Source organism: Aquarana catesbeiana, linkage group LG01 (assembly GCF_042186555.1).
Source record: "Aquarana catesbeiana isolate 2022-GZ linkage group LG01, ASM4218655v1, whole genome shotgun sequence".
NCBI classification, from domain to species: domain Eukaryota; kingdom Metazoa; phylum Chordata; class Amphibia; order Anura; family Ranidae; genus Aquarana; species Aquarana catesbeiana.
Window position 1 is genome coordinate 949474190 of NC_133324.1, and position 23859 is coordinate 949498048.

Sequence of the window (23859 nt, forward strand, 5' to 3'; positions counted from 1 at the left end):
CCATCTGATGTAAGTCCCCCACCATTTTCATGCTACACTTCACACTAAACATCAGCCCAACCCAACAAACGTACCTGTCCTGGAATAGGGACACTTTTGCTAATAAGAATACATTTTTTTGTCTTACAAATAAGGCTGCACCCATGACAGAATTCCCAGAGTATCACGAGCTTTCTAAAGTGGCAGCACAGTAGAATCAGCAACCACTAAAAAAAAAAAAAAAAAAAAAAAATAGCACTTACAATTGTCCTCCTCTTCCATAGGCATTGCCATGGGAGCAGCACAGTAAGACTTCCTTCTACGTACTCCGTGGAATGCTGAGCCCATCATCATAAATGCTGTAAGAGAGGACAGATGATGAGAGATAAACACCATTATACAGACTCTACAGGATACTTGTGGATTCCTCACCATGATATGTGACTGTGGTCATCAGGGCTGGAAGAATTTAAAGTGTGTCTAAACCCGAAACCAAAAATGTGATATATTACAGCTCAGTACGTAGATGTGGTGGCTGCATTAGTTTTCTTTTTTCAGACGTTTTTCCTTTATTTATCACCTGGTGGTCCTACAAATAACATACTTCCTGTTTCTTCTTGCCTGCACATTTTTTCTCCACTGTGGGAAGCCATGGTTGTCACCCAGGCTGGACTTTAAACGTGTCCATCTTTGTTCATCTCCAGTACATGGTGGATGGATGAGATTAGTAGTTTACACAATAAAAGATAACATTTGTGCTTTCATTTAAGAACTCGGACATAGCCAGGGCCGTCTTCACTGGGCAAAAGGGGCCCCAGACCCAGTCATCGTTGTGGGGCCCAAGGCAGCTTCCCCTTGAGCCCGCACATAGTTGATAAGTGGATTCGGGAGGGCCCAAGACAATGTTTGCCCAGTGCCCAGTCAATATTAAAGACGGCCCTGGACATAGCATTTCTGGCATGATCAGAAAGTATTTTCTGTACTTGCTGAAAATGTTCTGCCTCATATAATTACTGAGAAGCTACATTATATTAAATGTTTGTTTTTTGGTTAAGATACAATTTACCACAGTACTTAACGGGGGGTTAATAGTTTTCTGCCCACTGATTAGAGATGTAGCCTACAACACAGTCCGACTAGTGGCGCTGGGTTTTTAGGCTGGGTGGTGGGGTTGTGTGGCGGGGGGTAAGCTCACTTGCTGGTTGCTGCTTGGCTTACCAGTGCCCATCAATGCTGACCACTAAACTGACCTACCTACCTGACCTACATACACTGACCTACCTGACACACACTGACCTACACTGACCTACATACACTGACCTACCTGACACACACTGACCTACCCGATACATACACCAACCTACCCAAAACACATACACTGACCTACCCGACACACACTGACCTACCTGACATACATACACTGACCTACCTGACACACACTGTCCTACCCGATACATCCACCAACCTACCCGAAAAACATACACTGACCTACCCGACACACACTGACCTACCCGACACACACTGACCTACCTGACACACACTGACCTACCCGATACATACACCAACCTACCCGAAAAACATACACTGACCTATCCGACACACACTGACCTACCCGACATACACTGGCCTACCTGATATAAACTGACCTACCTGACATACACTGACCTACCTGACATACACTGACCTACATATACTGACCTACCTGACATACACTGACCTACCTGATATACACTGACCTACACTGACCTACATACACTGACCTACCTGACACACACTGACCTACATACACTGACCTACCCGATACATACACCAACCTACCCGAAACACATACACTGACCTACCTAACACACACTGACCTACCTAACACACACTGACCTACCTGACACACACTGACCTACCTGACACACACTGACCTACCTGACATACACTGACCTACCTGATATACACTGACCTACATACACTGACCTACCTGACATACACTGACCTACATACACTGACCTACCTGACATACACTGACCTACATACACTTACCTACCTGACATACACTGACCTACCTGATATACACTGACCTACCTGACATACATTGACCTACCTGACATACACTGACCTACATACACTGACCTACCTGACATACACTGACCTACATACACTGACCTACCTGACATACACTGACCTACACTGACCTACCTGACACACACTGACCTACCTGATATACACTGACCTACCTGACATACACTGACCTACATACACTGACCTACCTGACACACACTGACCTACATACACTGACCTACATACACTGACCTACCTGACATACACTGACCTACCTGACATACACTGACTTACCTGATATACACTGACCTACCTGACATACACTGACCTACATACACTTACCTACCTGACATACACTGACCTACATACACTGACTTACCTGATATACACTGACCTACATACACTGACCTACCTGACATACACTGACCTACATACACTTACCTACCTGACATACACTGACCTACATACACTGACCTACCTGATATACACTGACCTACATACACTAACCTACATACACTGACCTACCTGACATACATTGACCTACCTGACATACACTGACCTACACTGACCTACCTGACATATACTGACCTACATACACTGACCTACCTGACATACACTGACCTACCTGACATACACTGACCTACCTGATATACACTGACCTACCTGACATACACTGACCTACACACACTGACCTACATGACATACACTTACCTACCTGATATACACTGACCTACCTGACACACACTGACCTACCTGATATACACTGACCTACCTGACACACACTGACCTACATACACTGACCTACCTGACACACACTGACCTACATACACTGACCTACATACACTGACCTACCTGACATACACTGACCTACCTGACATACACTGACTTACCTGATATACACTGACCTACATACACTGACCTACCTGACATACACTGACCTACATACACTTACCTACCTGACATACACTGACCTACCTGATATACACTGACCTACATACACTAACCTACATACACTGACCTACCTGACACACACTGACCTACATACACTGACCTGACACACTGACCTACATACACTGACCTACATACACTTACCTACCTGACATACACTGACCTACCTGATATACACTGACCTACATACACTGACCTACCTGACATACACTGACCTACATACACTTACCTACCTGACATACACTGACCTACCTGACATACACTGACCTACACTGACCTACCTGACATATACTGACCTACATACACTGACCTACCTGACATACACTGACCTACATACACTGACCTACCTGACATACACTGACCTACACTGACCTACCTGACACACACTGACCTACCTGATATACACTGACCTACCTGACATACACTGACCTACATACACTGACCTACCTGACACACACTGACCTACATACACTGACCTACATACACTGACCTACCTGACATACACTGACCTACCTGACATACACTGACTTACCTGATATACACTGACCTACCTGACATACACTGACCTACATACACTTACCTACCTGACATACACTGACTTACCTGATATACACTGACCTACATACACTGACCTACCTGACATACACTGGCCTACATACACTTACCTACCTGACATACACTGACCTACATACACTGACCTACCTGATATACACTGACCTACATACACTAACCTACATACACTGACCTACCTGACATACATTGACCTACCTGACATACACTGACCTACACTGACCTACCTGACATATACTGACCTACATACTCTGACCTACCTGACATACACTGACCTACCTGATATACACTGACCTACCTGACATACACTGACCTACACACACTGACCTACATGACATACATTTACCTACCTGATATACACTGACCTACCTGACACACACTGACCTACCTGATATACACTGACCTACCTGACATACACTGACCTACATACACTGACCTACCTGACACACACTGACCTACATACACTGACCTACATACACTGACCTACCTGACATACACTGACCTACCTGACATACACTGACTTACCTGATATACACTGAACTACATACACTGACCTACCTGACATACACTGACCTACATACACTTACCTACCTGACATACACTGACCTACATACACTGACCTACCTGATATACACTGACCTACATACACTAACCTACATACACTGACCTACCTGACACACACTGACCTACATACACTGACCTGACACACTGACCTACATACACTGACCTACATACACTTACCTACCTGACATACACTGACCTACCTGATATACACTGACCTACATACACTGACCTACCTGACATACACTGACCTACATACACTTACCTACCTGACATACACTGACCTACCTGATATACACTGACCTACCTGATATACACTGCCCTACTTGACACACACTGACCTACCCAACATACATACACTGACCTACCCGACATACATACACTGACCTATCAGACACACAGTGACCTACCTGACACACACTGACCTACCTGACACACACTGACCTACATACACTGACCTACATACACTGACCTACATACACTGACCCACCTACCTGACATACACAGACCTACCTGATATACACTGACCTACATTCACTGAACTACCTGACACACACTGACCTACCTGACATACAGTAACCTACACGACATACCTGACATACATACACTGACCTACCTGACCTACACTGACCTACCTGACATACACTGACCTACCTGACACACACTGACCTACCTGTTACACACTGACCTACATACACTGACCTACATACACTGACCTACACTGACTTACCTGACAGACATACACTGACCTACCTGACCTACACTGACCTACCTGACCTACACTGACTTACCTGAAAGACATACACTGACCTACCTGACCTACACTGACCTACCTGACAGACATACACTGACCTGGTACCTGACACACACAGATTGACTGACCTACCTGACCAGGAGGAGACAGACTTCATGTGTCCAGGTCCTGCAGCAGCAGCTCAGCCGTGGTGCTGGTGTGCGAGGCAGCTAGAGGAGAGGAGGAGAGCCGCTCCCGCCTGAACGCCGAGCGGGGATCGATGTGGCACGGCAGGCCCCTTTGTAATGCCCGCCTTCTGGTGCCTTCTTTCTGTTCCACTCACAGCGAGCTGGGAGAGGGCTGAGATTGGAGGAGGGCAGGCGCTGGGGATGCTGCTCAGGGTGGCGGTGGCGGTGTCTTCTCTCGCTCTCCCTCCCTCCTGGGCTCTTCCCGGCTGCCGAGGTATCCCCCTCCCTGCTGCTCTGCACTCCATGCTGCCACCGGACCAGCGGCGGGACGCTCCAGTTCAGAACTCGCAGGCCAGGCCCCACGAGCCCTAGCGCGGAGGAGGAGGAAGTGCAATCCTCCTTCGCTTTGAATTCCGGGCAGTGTGGGCACAATGGGCAGTGACGTCACTGGTTGCTAGCCGCTAGGCGGCTATAGCAACCAGTGACCAAGAGAGTCAGACGGGGGCGGAGCAGGAGCCGGAGCCAGCGCTACCACGGCTCAGTCCGCCCCTGTCCCCTGCATTCTGGACCGGGACAAGAGACTCGGGGCTATTGGCCCCAGGCTTGGGGCTGTAGCCCCAATAGCCACCCCCTAACGACGCCTCTGCGTCTCTCTATATTTCTGAGTGAGAGGAGCCATGGAGTCCCTGCCTGGAAGGGTCAGCAGGAAAGTCACTGAGTAAAAACAGAAAGTATTATTTGAGGAGTAATTCCCTTTTCCCTTTTGTGAACAAGAAAATAACGACGTTGTGCGATTGGGCTGGTATAAAAATGCTATGGGGCTGGTATGAAATTATTTCCAGGGCTGGTTTTTATCCCCAGTCTGGCCCTGCTTCCGTATCACCCCCTTGTCAGAGTGCCTCCCTCCTGTCCACCTTATTCTTTACATATCATCTTCCTCACTTCTATCTCACCAACTTTCCTGGTCATAGGACCTCCCTCCCATCCACCGTATTCCCTACATCACAGCACCTTCTCAAGCCCATTTCATATATTCTCCTGGTTATTTCATTTCATTCTCCTGGACATAGCATCTTCCTTCCCTCTCATCCCATCAGTTACACCACTTCATTGGACACCTCACTCTCATTCCTCCCTGGCCAACTCACCTAGCTCACCCTCCACTTACAGCTTTTTTCTCCCCTGGTCACTTCACCCTCCAATCACAGCACATCCCTTCCTGGCCACCTCGCCCCCAGCTTACAATGCATCCCTCCTTGCCTACTTCTGTTCCCAATCGCAATGTGTTCCTCCCCAACAACCTCCCCTCCACCCACAGTAATTCCTCTCTGCATCCATCATTTACCCTCAGCTCAAAGTACATCCCTGACAGCAGAGGCGGCTCTAGGCTTTGTGAGGCCTTAGGCAAAACTTAGACATGAGGCCCCACTCACGCCCATAATGAGAAAAAAATTTCAAGCAATAAAAATGGCTGCAGAAATATGCACGGATCTAGCAAACAGTTCATCGGCACCACTTTCAGGGCACCCGCCTCACCCATCAAACATGTGCAGCCAATAAAACATCTGGGACCCAGCAAGGTGACAACCCCTCTAGGAATTTTCCATTTGCCTTGGGAGAATGAGGAGGGGTGTCACTGAGTCATTCTATATCCACAGGGGAAGGAGAGGGGGGATCCTAGCACAGCGCAGAGAGAGAAAAAGAGGGGGAGAGAGAGGGGGGAGAGAGAGAAAAAGAGGGGGGAGAGAGAGAGAGGTGGGAGAGAGAGAGAGGGGGGAGAGAGAGAGAGGGGGGAGAGAGAGAGAGAGAGAGGGGGAGAGAGGGGGAGAGAGGGGAGAGAGAGAGAGGGGGAGAGAGAGAGAGGGGGAGGGAGAGAGGGGGGGGGAGAGAGAGAGGGGAGAGAGAAGGGGAGAGAGAGAGAGAGAGGGGGAGAGGGAGGGAGAGAGGTGGAGAGAGAGAGAGAGAGAGAGAGGGGAGAGAGAGAGAGAGAGAAATGGGGAAAGGGAGGTGAGAATGAGGGAGAGGTGGTGAGGGAGAGAGAGATCCCTAGCTCTGCCCCTGTCTGCAGCCCCTCCTGTTCCCCATGTCCCAGTCCGCAGCCCCTGTCTGTAGGTGTGATGCTCGGTACGGTACCTTCCATGCCAGTATGATATCCATGACGGCCAGCAGCAGGCAGGGTCTGTTCTGCTTCTTCTAGAGGATCTGTTTGGTGTGAGATGGAGTGGTCCCTGGCCACCTGTACCTTCTACCTGTCCTCATTTTCTGACCCCAGTCAGCCTGTCCTGGGAGGTCTTCAGAGCTCTTCTCCTCCCAAGGCTATTGGTGCTTGCTGTTCATCTTCCTTGCCAGGCCCACACTGGGACAAAAAAATAGGCCCAGCATTTTGGACTGAGCAGCCCATGATACTGGTCCCCTCACCGCTCTCCATCCTGACAGATCCCCTGCAGCAGTTGGTTGGAGAAAGGAGGGGGGCACCTAGCAGAGCTGCAGGGAGTGAAGGGGCCAGGAAAGAGCACAGGGGTGGTGAAGAGCACTGGGGGAGTGGAGAGAACTTGGGGTAGTGGAGAGCAGGGGGGAGCGGAGAGCACTGGTGGGGTTAGAAAGCACATTGAGAGCACATGGGTGGGGGAAAAATCCCATGGGGGAGTGGAGAGCACAGGGGTGGGGAGCAGAGAGCACTGGGGGGAGCTAAAAAGAACAGGCGTGGAGTGCACAGGGGGAGGAGAGCACTGGGAGACTGGAGAGCACTGTGGGGGGGGGGGCAAAAAGAACGGGGTGGAGAGCACGGGGGGCTGGAGAGTACTCTGGGGGAGCTGCATATCACTGGGGGAACGGAAAGCACAAGGGTGGGGGCTGGAGAGCAATGGGGGGAGCTTGAGCATCGGGGGGCAGAAAGAACAGGGGTGGAGAGCACTGGAGGGAGTGGAGAGCACATGGGTGGGGGCTGGGGAGCACAGGGGTGGGGGCTGGGGAGAGCTGTAGAGCACTGGGAGGGCCAGAAAGAACAGGGGTGGAGAGCATGGGGGGGCTAGAGAGCACTGGGTGCAACAAAGAACAGGGGGGAGTAGAGAGTACTGGGGGGGCGGAGAGCACAGGGGTGGAGGCTGGAGAGCAATGGGGAGAACTAAAGAGCACTGGGGGGGGGCAGAAAACAGGGCTGGAGAGCACTGGGGGGGCAAAGAGCAGGGGGGAGCAGAGTGTCCTGAGGGGGGGGAGAGCACTGGGAGGCGGGGTGAAGAGCACAAGGGTGGGGGCTGGAGAGCACAGGGGGAGGCTGGGGAGTGATGGGGAGAGCACTGGGGTGGGGGCTGAAGAGTGATGGGGAGAGCTGGAGAGCACTGGGGGGGCCAGAAAGAACAGGGGCGGGGAGCACTGGGGGGAGATGGAAAGCACTGGGGGCGGAGAGCCTAGGGGAAGAGCCAGGGAGCACAAGGAGGGGCTGGAGAGCACAGTGAGAAAGCAAAAGAAGTTGTATAGGAGGAGCAGCGGGGCGGTTGCATATAGAGGATGTCATAGACAGAGCCAGAACAGAGGCTGTTGGAGAGGACTGTATGCAAGCCTGTTGCCCACCGATTATGGGCCCTAGCATTTGGAGGAATGGTGCTCTCTGTGAGCTGTATACCTGGGGACCCTGGGGTTGATGTTACTATGGATTCAGCTCCATGTCCCCCCAAAACACACAGACTCTGGAACCCTTTATATGCCATATTAGAATGGTGACTCGTACTGTTAAATGCTAATGTCATCAATCCTGCTATAATGTGTTTAGTGTGGCTCTAAGAGTCTTTTCACCCATTGTTGTTTATGTTAATTGAGAGAGCTCGGTGCCTACAAGTCTGTCATCTGGTCTGGGTACATCTTGTAGTAAATTAGCTCATGTTAATTAGGTTAGCTTTGAGACATCCCTGCTGTATAAAGGTCTGGGAGATTTCAAAATAAAGGCAGTTCTGATGTACTCCAAGACTGGTGTTGTCTAGTTCTTGGGGTTTCTATAGCCAGATCCATTGGACGCGTGTTCCAGAACTTAGGAAGCGGTATACAGACGGAAGCACTCAAGCGGAGTGTGGGGCGTTCCGTGACATTGGTGGCAAGCAGCGGGAAAGCTTCCTGAAGTCTGAAGTCTGGGACATCCAAACCTCCAACTGGATCCAAGATCAGCATAGCAGACTTCAGTCACCCCAGCGGAGATATGGACCTGGCATCAGAATTCCCGGGGCTGCTGCGGATCATCCTTTCAACGTATACCAGGACTGTGTCTGAGGATGAATACCTGGAGCTCAGGCAGCTGATTCGGGTGGAGCTCTGGAATGCAGCCCTCCGTCTCGCTGGTATAAAACAGGGCAAGTGCTTTCCAACCCAAGAGCAACGGGCCAGTGACCAACGGGCATTGCGGATGGCATTCCTGGGAGAGCAGCCCCAGGAGCAATGGGTGACTGAGTTGGACAGGTTGGTCCAGCAGGAGATAGAGCTGGACAATCGTTATCGGGCTCTGCAATGGCACGCAGAGGAGGGATATTTAGGGGAGACAACAGAATGCTCTCCGGAGGGATATGACTTTGGCGGCCCTGGATTGCTGTGGGAGAACCTTACAGATCTTTTTATGTTTGGCGATGAGGGGGAACCTGACCTTGAGGACATGAGGGACTATAGAGAGTCTATGCTCGGTCTTGCAGGGGTCTCAGAGCTCAAACCTGATCTGGACCATTTGCTAAGGAAGGAACAGCATCTGGAAAGGGCATACAGGAAACTGCTAGAACAAGTTCAGCAGCATGCCAGAGAATCGGCAGTGGAAAATCCGGAGATTGCCATCCCCAAACCTGAAGTGCTGACAACAGGGCAGAGCTCTGCTAACCTCTGTCCAGAAATGATAACATCTTCTGGGTTCCATGGACAGGAGATGGTGAACCTCTATTCCCAGACATCAGTTGCAGAGACATGGGATTTGATAGACTTTTCTGCTGAGGAAGAACAACCTGATGAGCCTCCAGCAGAAGAGCTGCTATCAGGGCCAAAGTTCACTGTGTTCTGCCCAGCACCAACAGTGGCTTCGGCCTTCCTGAGAGAAGAGGTAGTCGGCCTTTCTCCCACAACACTGACAGGGACATGTGATTTTCTGCCAGCAGCATCTATGGAGTTAAAACAAACTTCTCCAGCTGAAGATCTGGTAACTGAACAGAGGGTCCAAGACCTCTGTCCCACACTTTTACCACTTCCAGAGACTGGGGATTTAATAGACATTTCTGTAGAGGAGGAACCACCTAGCAAACCCCCAGCAGAAGTGCTGGCAACCGGACAGAGGGTCCAAGACCTCTGCCCCACACCTGCAGCAATTGTGGAGGCTCAGGGTGAGAAGATGGCAATCACTTCCCAGCAGCAGATACAGGGGGAGAAGGGAGAGGAGGTGTGTGTTGTCCCTCCCCAACAGTTGGCCAGGGTGGAGGAAGTGGGCTTTCCTCCCCAGCAAAGATCCGTGTACCTGGGAGACAGTACCATCGACATGTCGTCCCAGCAGCCAGATGAGGGAATGGAAAAGGAAGCAGCCGGCTCACCTCCCCAATGGCAGCTACACAGTTTGGGAGTGGAGGAAGCCAGCTGCCTGCCCCAACAGTTAGCCGGAGCAGAGGATGCGGAGTCCCCAGCAGAAGTGCTGGCAACAGGGCAGAGTGTTACCAACCTCTGCCCAGCACCGGCAATAACTACAGAGTTCCAGGGAAGCGGGGCAGTCGGCCTCCCTCTCCAACAGTTAGCCGGAACAGATGGTGTGGGGTTTCCAGCAGAAGGGCTGGCAACAGGGCCGAGGACTGCTGGACTCTGCCCTCAACTAACAGAGGATGGATTTCCTGTGAAGGTGGATGGGACTTCAGTCTCCACCTGTATACCCCAGGGATGCTGGGCAGTGGGCCCCGATCCCCAACAGCATGACAGAGAGGTTGGCTGGGTGAGTGATACTCTGTTTGGAATAATTTATTTGGGGTACGGTGTGGGTACAGGCAGTAGAGGACTGGAACTATGGACTAACTTCAGAGTCAACCCGTCTGGGGTCTCCTCCTGTGTTAGTCTCCTGCCGAAAGGGGAGAAATGTCATAGACAGAGCCAGAACAGAGGCTGTTGGAGAGGACTGTATGCAAGCCTGTTGCCCACCGATTATGGGCCCTAGCATTTGGAGGAATGGTGCTCTCTGTGAGCTGTATACCTGGGGACCCTGGGGTTGATGTTACTATGGATTCAGCTCCATGTCCCCCCAAAACACACAGACTCTGGAACCCTTTATATGCCATATTAGAATGGTGACTCGTACTGTTAAATGCTAATGTCATCAATCCTGCTATAATGTGTTTAGTGTGGCTCTAAGAGTCTTTTCACCCATTGTTGTTTATGTTAATTGAGAGAGCTCGGTGCCTACAAGTCTGTCATCTGGTCTGGGTACATCTTGTAGTAAATTAGCTCATGTTAATTAGGTTAGCTTTGAGACATCCCTGCTGTATAAAGGTCTGTGAGATTTCAAAATAAAGGCAGTTCTGATGTACTCCAAGACTGGTGTTGTCTAGTTCTTGGGGTTTCTATAGCCAGATCCATTGGACGCGTGTTCCAGAACTTAGGAAGCGGTATACAGACGGAAGCACTCAAGCGGAGTGTGGGGCGTTCCGTGACAGAGGAATTAAGCTTTCCATATTCCTCCATGCTTGATTGTCCTCCTCTCCCTCCTCCGAGCATTCAGCGGCTGCACGGAGGAAATTTGGATAGCTCAATTGCTCAATTACTCTGTATATGCAGCCACCCCACCGCTCCTTCTATCCAGGCATGGGGGGATGCTACACGAGCACTTACTTTCTCATCTGTTGTGGGGGTGGTCAGCCAGGCAGAATAAAAAGATTGGGGCTCCGTCCTTCCTCTTTACAGTCATGGGGACTGCTGATTAGAATAGGCGGCTGGGCAGGTGTGGAGCGGCGCGGGCTGCAGGAGCAGTCCCAGCTGCCTTAGGGCCCCACATGGACATGCTGCACACACGTCTTGTGGAGATGGCACCTGGAGCTGGGTGCCATCATCCAGACACTGCTGCCACCTGGAGGCTTTTGCTGTCCCTGCCACCAGACGCTGCATGACGAGGCCATGCGGGGTCCCCGCGGGGGTAGGGTGAGCCGCCGGCGCCGTAATCGGTGTTTGATCACAGGCAAATTAGGCGGCCGTGAGGCCCCTGTGAGTGCGAGGCCTTAGGCGACTGCCTAATTTGCCTAATTAGAGAGCCGCCTCTGCCTGACAGTCACCACTCCATCACCATTACCACCTAATTCTCTCCATCAGTGCCAACAGTTCCTCCGCTCCACAGGCCTCCCCTCTGCTGTCTCTGTCCCCCACCATTTTCATGCTACACTTCACACTAACCATCAGCCCAACCCAACAAACGTACCTGTCCTGGAATAGGGAGACTTTTGCTAAGAATACATTTTTTTGTCTTACAAATAAGGCTGCACCCATGACAGAATTCCCAGAGTATCATAAGCTTTCTAAAGTGGCAGCACAGTAGAATCAGCAACCACAAAAAAAAAAAATATGGTACTTACAATTGTCCTTCTGTTTCTTAGGCATTGCCATAGGAGCAGAATAATTTATCATTCTATGTCCTCCATGGAATCCTGAGCGCATCCTCATAAATGCTGTAAGAGAGGACAGATGATGAGAGATAAACACCATTATACAAACTCTACAGGATACTTGTGGATTCCTCACCATGATATGTGACTGTGGTCATCAGGGCTGGAAGAATATAAAGTGTGTCTAAACCCGAAACAAAAAATGTGATATATTACAGCTCAGTACTTAGATGTAGTGGCTGCATTCATTTTCTTTTTTCAGACGTTTTTCCTTTATTTTTCACCTGGTGGTCCTACAAATAACATACTTCCTGTTTCTTCTTGCCTGCACATTTTTTCTCCACTATGGGAAGCCATGGTTGTCACCCAGGCTGGACTTTAAACGTGTCCATCTTTGTTCATCTCCAGTACATGGTGGATGGATGAGATTAGTAGTTTACACAATAAAAGATAATATTTGTGCTTTCATTTAAGAACTGGGACATAGCCAGGGCTGTCTTTAACACAGGGCAAAAGGGGCAGCTGCCCCAGACCCAGTCATTGTTGTGGGGCCCAAGGCAGCTTCCCCTTGAGCCCGCACATAGTTGATAAGTGGATTCGGGAGGTCCCAAGACAATGTTTGCCCAGTGCCCAGTCAATATTAAAGACGGCCCTGGATATAGCATTTCTGGCATGATCAGAAAGTATTTTCTGTACTTGCTGAAAATGTTCTGCCTCATATAAGTACTGAGAAGCTACATTATAATTAGGGATGAGCCGAACACCCCCCAGTTCGGTTCGCACCAGAACCTGCGAACGGACCGAAAGTTCGCACGAACGTTAGAACCCCATTGACGTCTATGGGACTCGAACGTTCGAAATCAAAAGTGCTCATTTTAAAGGCTAATTTGCATGGTATTGTCCTAAAAAGGGTTTGGGGACCCGGGTCCTACCCCAGGGGACATGTATCAATGCAAAAAAAACTTTTAAAAACGGCCGTTTTTTCGGGAGCAGTGATTTTAATAATGCTTAAAGTGAAAAAAAAAAGTGAAATATTCCTTTAAATATCGTACCTGGGGGGTGTCTATAGTATGCCTGTAAAGTGACGCGTGTTTCCCGTGTTTAGAACAGTCCCTGCACCAAATGTCATTTTTAAAGGAAAAATCTCATTTAAAACTGCTTGCGGGTTTAATGTAATGTCGGGTCCTGGCAATATGGATGAAAATCAGTGAGACAAATGGCATGGGTCCATTACCAGGCCCTTTGGGTCTTGTATGAATATTAAGGGAAACCCCGCACCCAAATTAAAATAAGGAAAGGTGTGGGGCCACCAGGCCCTATATACTCTGAACAGCAGTATACAGGCGGTGCAAACAAGACAGGGACTGTAGGTTTGTTGTTAAGTAGAATCTCTTTGTAATTTTGAACTGGTACATTTTTAACGTGTTTAGCTCCAGCCAAAAAATCTTTTTTAAGCTTTTTGGAAAACATAGGGAAGGGTTATCACCCCTGTGACATTTGTTTTGCTGTCTTTCCTCCTCTTCAGAAGATTTCACCTCACTTTCTGTCCCAATGAAAAATGTTTTTTGAAAATTTGGGTTTTTTTGTGGAACAAGGATTGGAAAGCATCAGTGGAAAGGAGAAATGTTTTTCCCATATTAACTCTTACAGGAGAGAATTTCCCTTCCTAGGGGTAGATTTCATCTCACTTCCTGTTGTCTCCTTCCGTTTGCAAGTAGGAGTCGTTTGTAAGTTAGTTGTTTGAAAGTAGGGTCCTGCCCTATATACTCAGCAGAAATTTGGGCCTTAGGTGTTGTTGTGGCCACAACACTGTAAGCCCTCACAGGGCCCTGCTGTGAAATATTAGATCAAGAATTGTAATTACATGCCCCTGTTGAACAGGAGCTGAAAAATTAGGCCTTAGGCACTGGTGCTGGTGCCACAACACTGCAACCCCTCACAGACACTCTAGTTGGAACGCAGGAACGAGCCCTGCTGCAAAGTATTACATCAAAAATTGTAATTACACGCCCCTGTTAAACAGGGGCAGAAAAAATGGGCCTTAGGCACTGGTGCTGGTGCCACAACACTGCAACCCCTCACAGACACTCTAGTTGGAACGCAGGAACGAGCCCTGCTGCAAAGTATTGCATCAAAAATTGTAATTACACGCCCCTGTTAAACAGGGGCAGAAAAAATGGGCCTTAGGCACTGGTGCTGGTGCCACAACACTGCAACCCCTCACAGACACTCTAGTTGGAACGCAGGAACGAGCCCTGCTGCAAAGTATTGCATCAAAAATTGTAATTACACGCCCCTGTTCAACAGGGGCTGAAAAATTGTGCCTTAGGCACTGGTGGTGGCGCCCAGAACCAAAAATGTTCTTACAAGCTATCAGCGTGATGATTGAGGAGGAAGAGGATAATTACTCAGGGATAGTCACTCAGCATCAGCATAGGCAGTCTTTGAAGGGATCTGAGATTTCAAAAAAAATTATTCGGTTACATCAGCATCAGGTGCTTGGTAGCTGGTGGTGATCCAAGACTGATTCATTTTTATGAAGGTCAGTCGATCGACCGAGTCAGTGGACAGACGCACCCTGTGATCGGTTACCACGCCTCCAGCAGCACTGAATGTGCGTTCTGAAAGAACGCTGGATGCAGGACAGGCCAGTAGCTCAATTGCATACTGTGCAAGCTCTGGCCAGTGATCCATCCTCAAGACCCAGTAACCCAGAGGATTTTCGGTGGGAAAGGTGTCCAAGTCTGATCTTGCCCCTAGGTATTCCTGCACCATGTAAAACAGACGCTGGCGATGGTTGCTGGAACCGATCATACCTTGGGGCTGCGGACCAAAAAATTGTCTGAACGCATCGGTCAGACGGCCACCTTCTCCACCGCTCCTTCTTTGACTGACCGAAGCCTCAGCAACACGTTGTCCAGAAACAGGAGTTTGTAACCTCCCAGTCTCTGGGAACGCGTTGCACAGACCTTTCTGCAAGGCCTCCCGAAGATGTTTCATCCTCTGCTCCCTCTGCGATGGCAAGATAAGGTCCGCAACCTTACTCTTGTAACGTGGATCAAGGAGGGTTGCCAGCCAGTATTGGTCCTTCTCCTTGATACCACGAATACGAGGATCCTTACGCAGGCTTTGCAGGATCAGGGAGGCCATGCAGCGTAGGTTTGCTGAGGCATTCGGTCCGGAGTCCTCTGGGTCACTAAGGACGACATGGTCCGCAGCCACCTCCTCCCAGCCACGTACAAGTCCATGTGTTTCTTGGGACTGATCCCTTAAAGACTGCTGCTGATGCTGAGTGCCAGGCTCCACCTCCATACTGACACAATCTTCCTCCTCCTCCTCCTCCTCGTCCTCTTCCTGTGTGATCGGCGGACACGCAGGAACACTGTCTGGATAAAGGGGGCCTTGAGAGCTAAGGAAGTCCTCCTCTTCCTGCCTCTGTTCTGCCTCAAGTGCCCTGTCCATTATTCCACGCAGCGTGTGCTCCAACAGGTGGACAAGGGGGACAGTGTCACTGATGCATGCACTGTCACTGCTCACCATCCTCGTGGCCTCCTCAAATGGTGACAGGACAGTGCATGCATCCCTGATCATGGCCCACTGGCGTGGGGAAAAAAAACCAAGCTCCCCTGACCCTGTCCTGGTGCCATAGTCGCACAGGTACTCATTGATGGCCCTCTGCTGCGTGTGCAGCCGCTGCAGCATGGCCAACGTTGAGTTCCACCTGGTGGGCATGTCACAGATTAGGCGGTTCTTGGGCAGGTTAAACTCCTTTTGGAGGTCCGTCAGCCGAGCACTGGCATTATATGACCGGCGGAAATGCACACAGACTTTCCTGGCCTGCCTCAGGACATCCTGTAAGCCCGGGTACCTGCCCAAGAACCGCTGCACCACCAAGTTAAGGACGTGAGCCAAACAGGGCACATGGGTCATTTGTCCCTGTCGGAGGGCAGAGAGGAGGTTGGTGCCACTGTCGCAAACCACCATTCCTGCCTTAAGTTGGCGTGGCGTCAACCACCTCTGAACCTGCCCCTGCAGAGCTGACAGAACCTCTGCCCCAGTGTGGCTCCTGTCCCCCAAGCACACCAGCTCAAGCACCGCATGGCATCTTTTGGCCTGCGTACTTGCGTAGCCCCTTGAATGACTACGGAGCACCGCTGGTTCAGAGGAAGAGGCCATGGAGGAAGAAGAAGAGGAGGGGGTGGAGGAGAGAGGTGTGTCACAATCATTAGCATTTTGGAGGCGTGGTGGCGGAACAACCTCCAACACTACTGCACCTTGTCCTGCCTCCTTCCCAGCTGCCAGCAGAGTCACCCAATGCGCCGTGAAACTTAGGTAACGTCCCTGTCCATGCCTGCTGGACCATGAGTCAGCGGTAATATGCACCTTACCGCTGACCGCCCTGTCCAGCGAGGCATGGACATTGCCTTCCACATGCCGGTAGAGAGCCGGAATCGCCTTCCGTGAGAAAAAGTGGCGTTTGGGTACCTGCCACTGAGGAACCGCACATTCCACAAACTCACGGAAGGGGGCAGAGTCTACCAACTGAAAAGGCAGCAGTTGAAGTGCTAGCAATTTTGCCAAGCTAGCATTCAACCGCTGGGCATGTGGATGGCTGGGAGCAAACCTCTTTTGGCGGTGCAGCAGCTGGGGCAGGGAAATTTGCCTGGTACAATCTGACGTTGGTGTACCAAAAGCAGATTGCCCACAAGTACTTGGCTGTGACACACCTAATTCTACACCTTCATTCCTCTCAGTGCAGGTCTCAGAGAGGACTGAAGGTCTAGTGGGGTTGGAAATCTCAGCTGATGAGGAGCAAGGAGAGGTCCTCTTTGTTCTTTGGTGTGGGTCTTTTAGATACGCTTGCCAACGAACTGCATGGCAGGTCAACATATGTCTGGTCAAGCATGTGGTACCCAAGCGGGAGATGTTTTGGCCACGTGAGATACGCTTGAGACATATGTTGCAAATAGCAGCGGTGCGATCTGATGCACTCGTCTCAAAAAAGGCCCACACCAAAGAACTTTTTGAATAACGCGCAGAGACTGCAGCACCCTGCACATGTGGAGCTTTGGGGTGTGATGCAGTCAATGTGCTGCCCTTAGGCTGGCCCCTGGAGGGCATCCTACCTCGTTGGTGATGTGCTGCCTCCTCCTCCTCCTCCTCCTCTCTCCTATCAGGCACCCACGTTGAGTCAGTGACCTCATCATCCCCTCCCTCCTCATCACTGGAGCAAACCTGGCAGTATGCTGCAGCAGGGGGAGCATGGCTGCCAGATTGCTGTCCTTCTTGGGCACCCCCTCTGTCCGTGCTCATGTTACTGCCTTCATCGAGCTCAGTATCATCATCAGAGCCTTCCAAACGCTGGGCACCCTCCTGGAGCATGTACCCAACACTGTGGTCAAACAGTTCGAGGGACTCCTCAGGAGGACATGGTGGGGCTAGGGAAGGAGTCACTGATGACATTGAGCCGAGGGAAGAGGCCGCTGCTTTGCCAGACAAAGTACCCTGGGCATGGGTGAGAGAGGATGAGGAGGATGAGGACGGCTTGGTCATCCACTCGACCAAGTCTTCCGCATGTTGCGGCTCAACATGGCCAGCTGCCGAAAAAAAGGCCAAGCGTGTCCCATGGCCACGTACTGATGAGGATGCACCGTCTCCACGACCAGCACTAGACACAGAGCCTGCTTGCCCTCTCTTATTGGCTTGTGACTGTCTGCCTCTCCTTCTTGGCCTTCCAGACATACTAATGGCCTGTAGCTGCACTAAGCTGGGATATATATGTACTGATACTGCAGCTAGCAAAATCAACTGCCTGCCTGTAGTATGAGAACACCACCAACCTTCTACAGGTAGCTTTAGCTGAACACTGTGAGCAGGACGCACCCCACTAACTTGTAGGTTTAGCTGAACACTGTGAGCAGGACGCACTGCACTAACTTTAAATAGTCTAGCTGCCTGACTGTGGTACTGATAGGATCAAAAGAACACCAGCAATTTTCTTCAGGTAGCTGTATTTACTGTAACAAGACAAGCCTGCCTGTCAGTAAGAAGATAACAGAAACGGATCTAGCTGAACACTGTGAGCAGGACGCACCCCACTAGCTTGTAGGTTTAGCTGAACACTGTGAGGTGGACGCACCCCACTAACTTGTAGGTTTAGCTGAACACTGTGAGCAGTACGCACCCCACTAACTTGTAGGTTTAGCAGAACACTGTGAGCAGGACGCACTGCACTAACTGTAAATAGTCTAGCTGCCTGACTGTGGTACTAATTTACTAAAGGTAAATAGTCTAGAAGATAACAGGAACGGATCTAGCTAAACTGAATACAGTGTATATATATATATATATATATATATATATATGCAACACCTGGGATGCATATATATACACAATACACTTTAAGTGCAGCTAACTGACTGACTGTCCTGCCTAATCTATCTAACTCAAATGAAATGACACTGTCTCTCTCTCTCTCTCTAAGCACACCGGAACACACTGCACAGGGCCGCCGTGCAGGCGGCCTTATATAGTGTGGGGCGTGTACTAAATCCCCTGAGCCATAATTGGCCAAAGCCTCCTTGGCTTTGGCCAATTACGGCTCTCTGTTAAGGCGGCGCTGTGATTGGCCAAGCATGCGGGTCATAGTGCATGCTTGGCCAATCATCAGCAAGCAATGCACTGCGATGCCGCAGTGAATTATGGGCCGTGACGCGCCACACGAATTTGGCGCGAACGGCCCATATCGTTCGCAATTCGGCGAACGACCGAACAGCCGATGTTCGAGTCGAACATGGGTTCGACTCGAACACGAAGCTCATCCCTAATTATAATAAATGTTTGTTTTTTGGTTAAGATACAATTTACCACAGTACTTAACGAGGGGTTAATAGTTTTCTGGCCACTGATTAGAGATGTAGCCTACAACACAGCCCCGACTTCTTATGTTTCTCCAGGGGTGTTGCTAGGCGGCAAAAAGACCAGGGGCTTCACCCCAAAGTCCAAGGCCGGCACGGGGTGGGGGGGCTCTAGTGGCGCTGGGTTTTTAGGCTGGGTGGTGTGGTTGTGTGGCGGGGGGTAAGCTCACTTGCTGGTTGCTGCTTGGCTTACCAGTGCCCATCAATGCTGACCATTAAACTGACCTACTTACCTGACATACATACACTGACCTACCTGACACACACTGACCTACACTGACCTACATACACTGACCTACCTGACACACACTGACCTACCCGATACATACACCAACCTACCCAAAACACATACACTGACCTACCCGACACACACTGACCTACCTAACACACACTGACCTACCTGACATACACTGACCTACCTGACATACACTGACCTACCTGATATACACTGACCTACCTGACATACACTGACCTACCTGATATACACCGACCTACCTGATATACACCGACCTACCTGATATAAACTGACCTACCTGATATAAACTGACCTACCTGACATACACTGACCTACATACACTGACCTACATACACTGACCTACCTAACATACACTGACCTACATGATATACACTGACCTACCTGACACACACTGACCTACCCGATACATACACCAACCTACCCGAAACACATACACTGACCTACCTGACACACACTGATCTACCTGATATAAACTGACCTACCTGACATACACTGACCTACCTGACATACACTGACCTACATACACTGACCTACCTGATATACACTGACCTACCTGGCATACACTGACCTACATACACTGACCTACCTGACATACACTGACCTACATACACTGACTTACCTGACATACACTGACCTACATACACTGACCTACACACACTGACCTACACATACTGACCTACCCAACACACACTGACCTACCCGACACACGCTGACCTACCTGACATACGCTGATCTACCTGATATACACTGATCTACAAACACACTGACCTACCTGATATACACTGACCTACCTGACATACACTGACCTACCTGACATACACTGACCTACACTGACCTACATCCACTGACCTACCTGACAAACACTGACCTACCTGACATACACTGACCTACCTGACACACACTGACCTACATACACTGACCTACCTGACATACACTGACCTACCTGACATACACTGACCTACCTGATATACACTGACCTACATACACTGACCTACCTGATATACACTGATCGACCTGACATACACTGACCTACATACACTGACCTACCTGACATACACTGACCTACCTGATATACACTGACCTACATACACTGACCTACCTGACATACACTGACCTACATACACTGACCTGACACACTGACCTACCTGATATACACTGACCTACATACACTGACCTAAATACACTGACTTACCTGACATACACTGACCTACATACACTGACCTACCTGACACGCACTGACCTACCTGACATACATACACTGACCTACCCAACATACATACACTGACCTACCAGACACACACTGACCTACCCGACACACACTGACCTACCTGACACACACTGACCTACATACACTGACCTACCTGACATACACTGACCTACCTGATATACACTGCCCTACCTGACACACACTGACCTACACACACTGACCTACCTGACATACACTGACCTACCTGATATACACTGACCTACATACACTGACCTATCTGACACACACTGACCTACCTGATATACACTGACCTACATACACTGACCTACCTGACACACACTGACCTACATACACTGACCTACCTGACATACACTGACCTACACACACTGACCTACCTACCTGACATACACTGACCTACCTGATATACACTGACCTACATACACTAACCTACCTGACACACACTGACCTACATACACTGTCCTACACACACACTGACCTACCTGACGCACACTAACCTACCTGACATACCTGACATACATACACTGACCTTCCTGACCTACCTGACATACACTGACCTACCTGACACACACTGACCTACATACACTGACCTACCTGACCTACACTGACCTACCTGACCTGGTACCTGACATACACAGATTGACTGACCTACCTGACCAGGAGGAGACAGACTTCATGTGTACAGGTCCTGCAGCAGCAGCTTAGCCGTGGTGCTGGTGTGCGAGGCAGCTAGAGGAGAGGAGGAGAGCCGCCCGCCCGAGCGCCGAGTGGGGATCGATGTGGCATGGCAGGCCCCTTTGTAATGCCCGCCTTCTGGAGCCTTCTTCCTGTTCCACTCACAGCGAGCTGGGAGAGGGCAGAGATTGGAGGAGTGCAGGTGCAGGGGATGCTGCTCAGGGTAGTGGTGGCGGTGTCTTCTCTCTCTCTCCCTCCCTCCTGGGCTCTTCCCAGCTGCCGAGGTATCCCCCTCCCTGCTGCTCTGCATCTACGCCGCCACCGGACCAGCGGCGGGACGCTCCAGTCCAGAACTCGCAGGCCAGGTCCCACGAGCACTAGCGCGGAGGAGGAGGAAGTGCAATCCTCCTTCGCTTTGAATTCCGGGCAGTGTGGGCACAATGGGCCAGCGCTACCATGGCTCAGTCCGCCCCTGTCCCCTACATTCTGGACTGGGACAAGAGACTCGGGGCTATTGGCCCCAGGCTCGGGGCTGTAGCCCCAATAGCCACCCCTTAACGATGCCTCTGCGTTTCTCTATATTTCTGAGTGAGAGGAGCCATGGTGTCCTTGCCTGGAAGGGTCAGGAGGAAAGTCAGTGAGTAACAACAGAAAGTATTATTTGAGGAGTAATTCATATAAATCGGCTGTCACACTCTGCATCAACAATATCTGAATTTATAAACCTGGAATAAGATCGATCGCTGCAGACAAGTATATAGCTGTACAGATTAGTTAGAACAGAGTTTACCTTCCACTGATAAACCCCAAAACTCCATGACATGGTTATGGTACGCCTAATGTTATCAGTTTTTAGAAAATATATTCTTTGAATGACTGTAATTACAAAGATCTGCCATAGTCACAGCTGACAACTAACTCAAGTAGAAGTAACTATTTGATGCCTTTCCAAACATAAGTTGTTATTGCCATTAAGGATTGGTCTGCTGCATTCAAATATGACAATGACATACCTGGACATGGGATATCCCTGCGCACGGGAGGACCCTCCACGCGTGTCTTGGTGTCCTTGTTGACGGCTATATAGGCTGTGAGAGAGGAGACAACACCAGACTGCAGACTGGTCTCCAAGATCTTCTTCTTCACTTCTTCAGACTGAGACTCTGTTCCCTGTTCCAGTTCAGAGATCAGAGCTTTGGATGCCAGTCTGTGGATGGTGGGTCTGAAAAAAGATAAACAGTGCATGAGGAGACCAGAGCTCTGTTAGTCCTTGAATGGTGGGCCTGGAGGAGGAAAGACAGTGCATGAGGAGACCAGAGGTCTGCCAGTCGGTGGATGGTGGGCCTGGAAGAGGACAGACAGTATATAAGAAGACCAGGGCCAGTCTGTGGATGGTGGGTGAAAGAAGATGGACAGTGCATGAGGATATCAAACATCTGCCAGCCTGTAGATGGTGGGCCTGAAAGAAGCTAGACAGCGTACGAGGACACTAGATTTCTGACAGTCTGTGGATATTCGGTGAGAGAAGATAGAAAGGGCATGAGTAGACCTGAGCTTTGCTGGTCTGTGGATGGTGGGTAAGAGGAGAGACACAGTACATGAGGAGACCAGAGCTCTACTAGTCTGTGGGTGGTGGGTAAGAGGAGAGACCTGGTACATGAGGAGACCAGAGCTCTGCTAGTCTGTGGGTGGTGGGTAAGAGGAGAGACATGGTACATGAGGAGACCAGAGCTCTGCTAGTCTGTGGGTGGTGGGTAAGGTCTCTTAGTGTTGACTGTAAAAAGATAACACAGGGCATGTTTGTCATTAATTCGGGATGTTTTAAATACTACATATTAACCTTTCTGCGTTCTGCACCTTCAGGGGGAAACGAAGATCATTCTTTATCATTTCATCTTTAAACTTGTACTGCAGACAGACCTGACCGTCAGCTTCATTCTCCACCTAGGAAATATTTAGAGAAAGTGTAAATTACAAACTAAATTAAATGCTATTTATTAAATGTAAGGGATACTGTACTGTAGGGTGTTAGTATTTACTAAAGTCAAGAAACACCTAGTAAAATACATGTAGCTGAAATCACCATTCAACAATATAACACCGTTTTTTTAGGAACAGTACTGTTCATCGAGACAGCAGGGCTTTATACAGCTGGTACAAAGAAAA

General features: G+C 49.9%; 1 pseudogene; it reads right to left on the reverse strand.

Moving 5' to 3' along the window:
* LOC141121618 (von Willebrand factor A domain-containing protein 5A-like) overlaps positions 1 to 23859 on the reverse strand; it is a 115016-nt pseudogene that overhangs the window by 29205 nt on the left and 61952 nt on the right.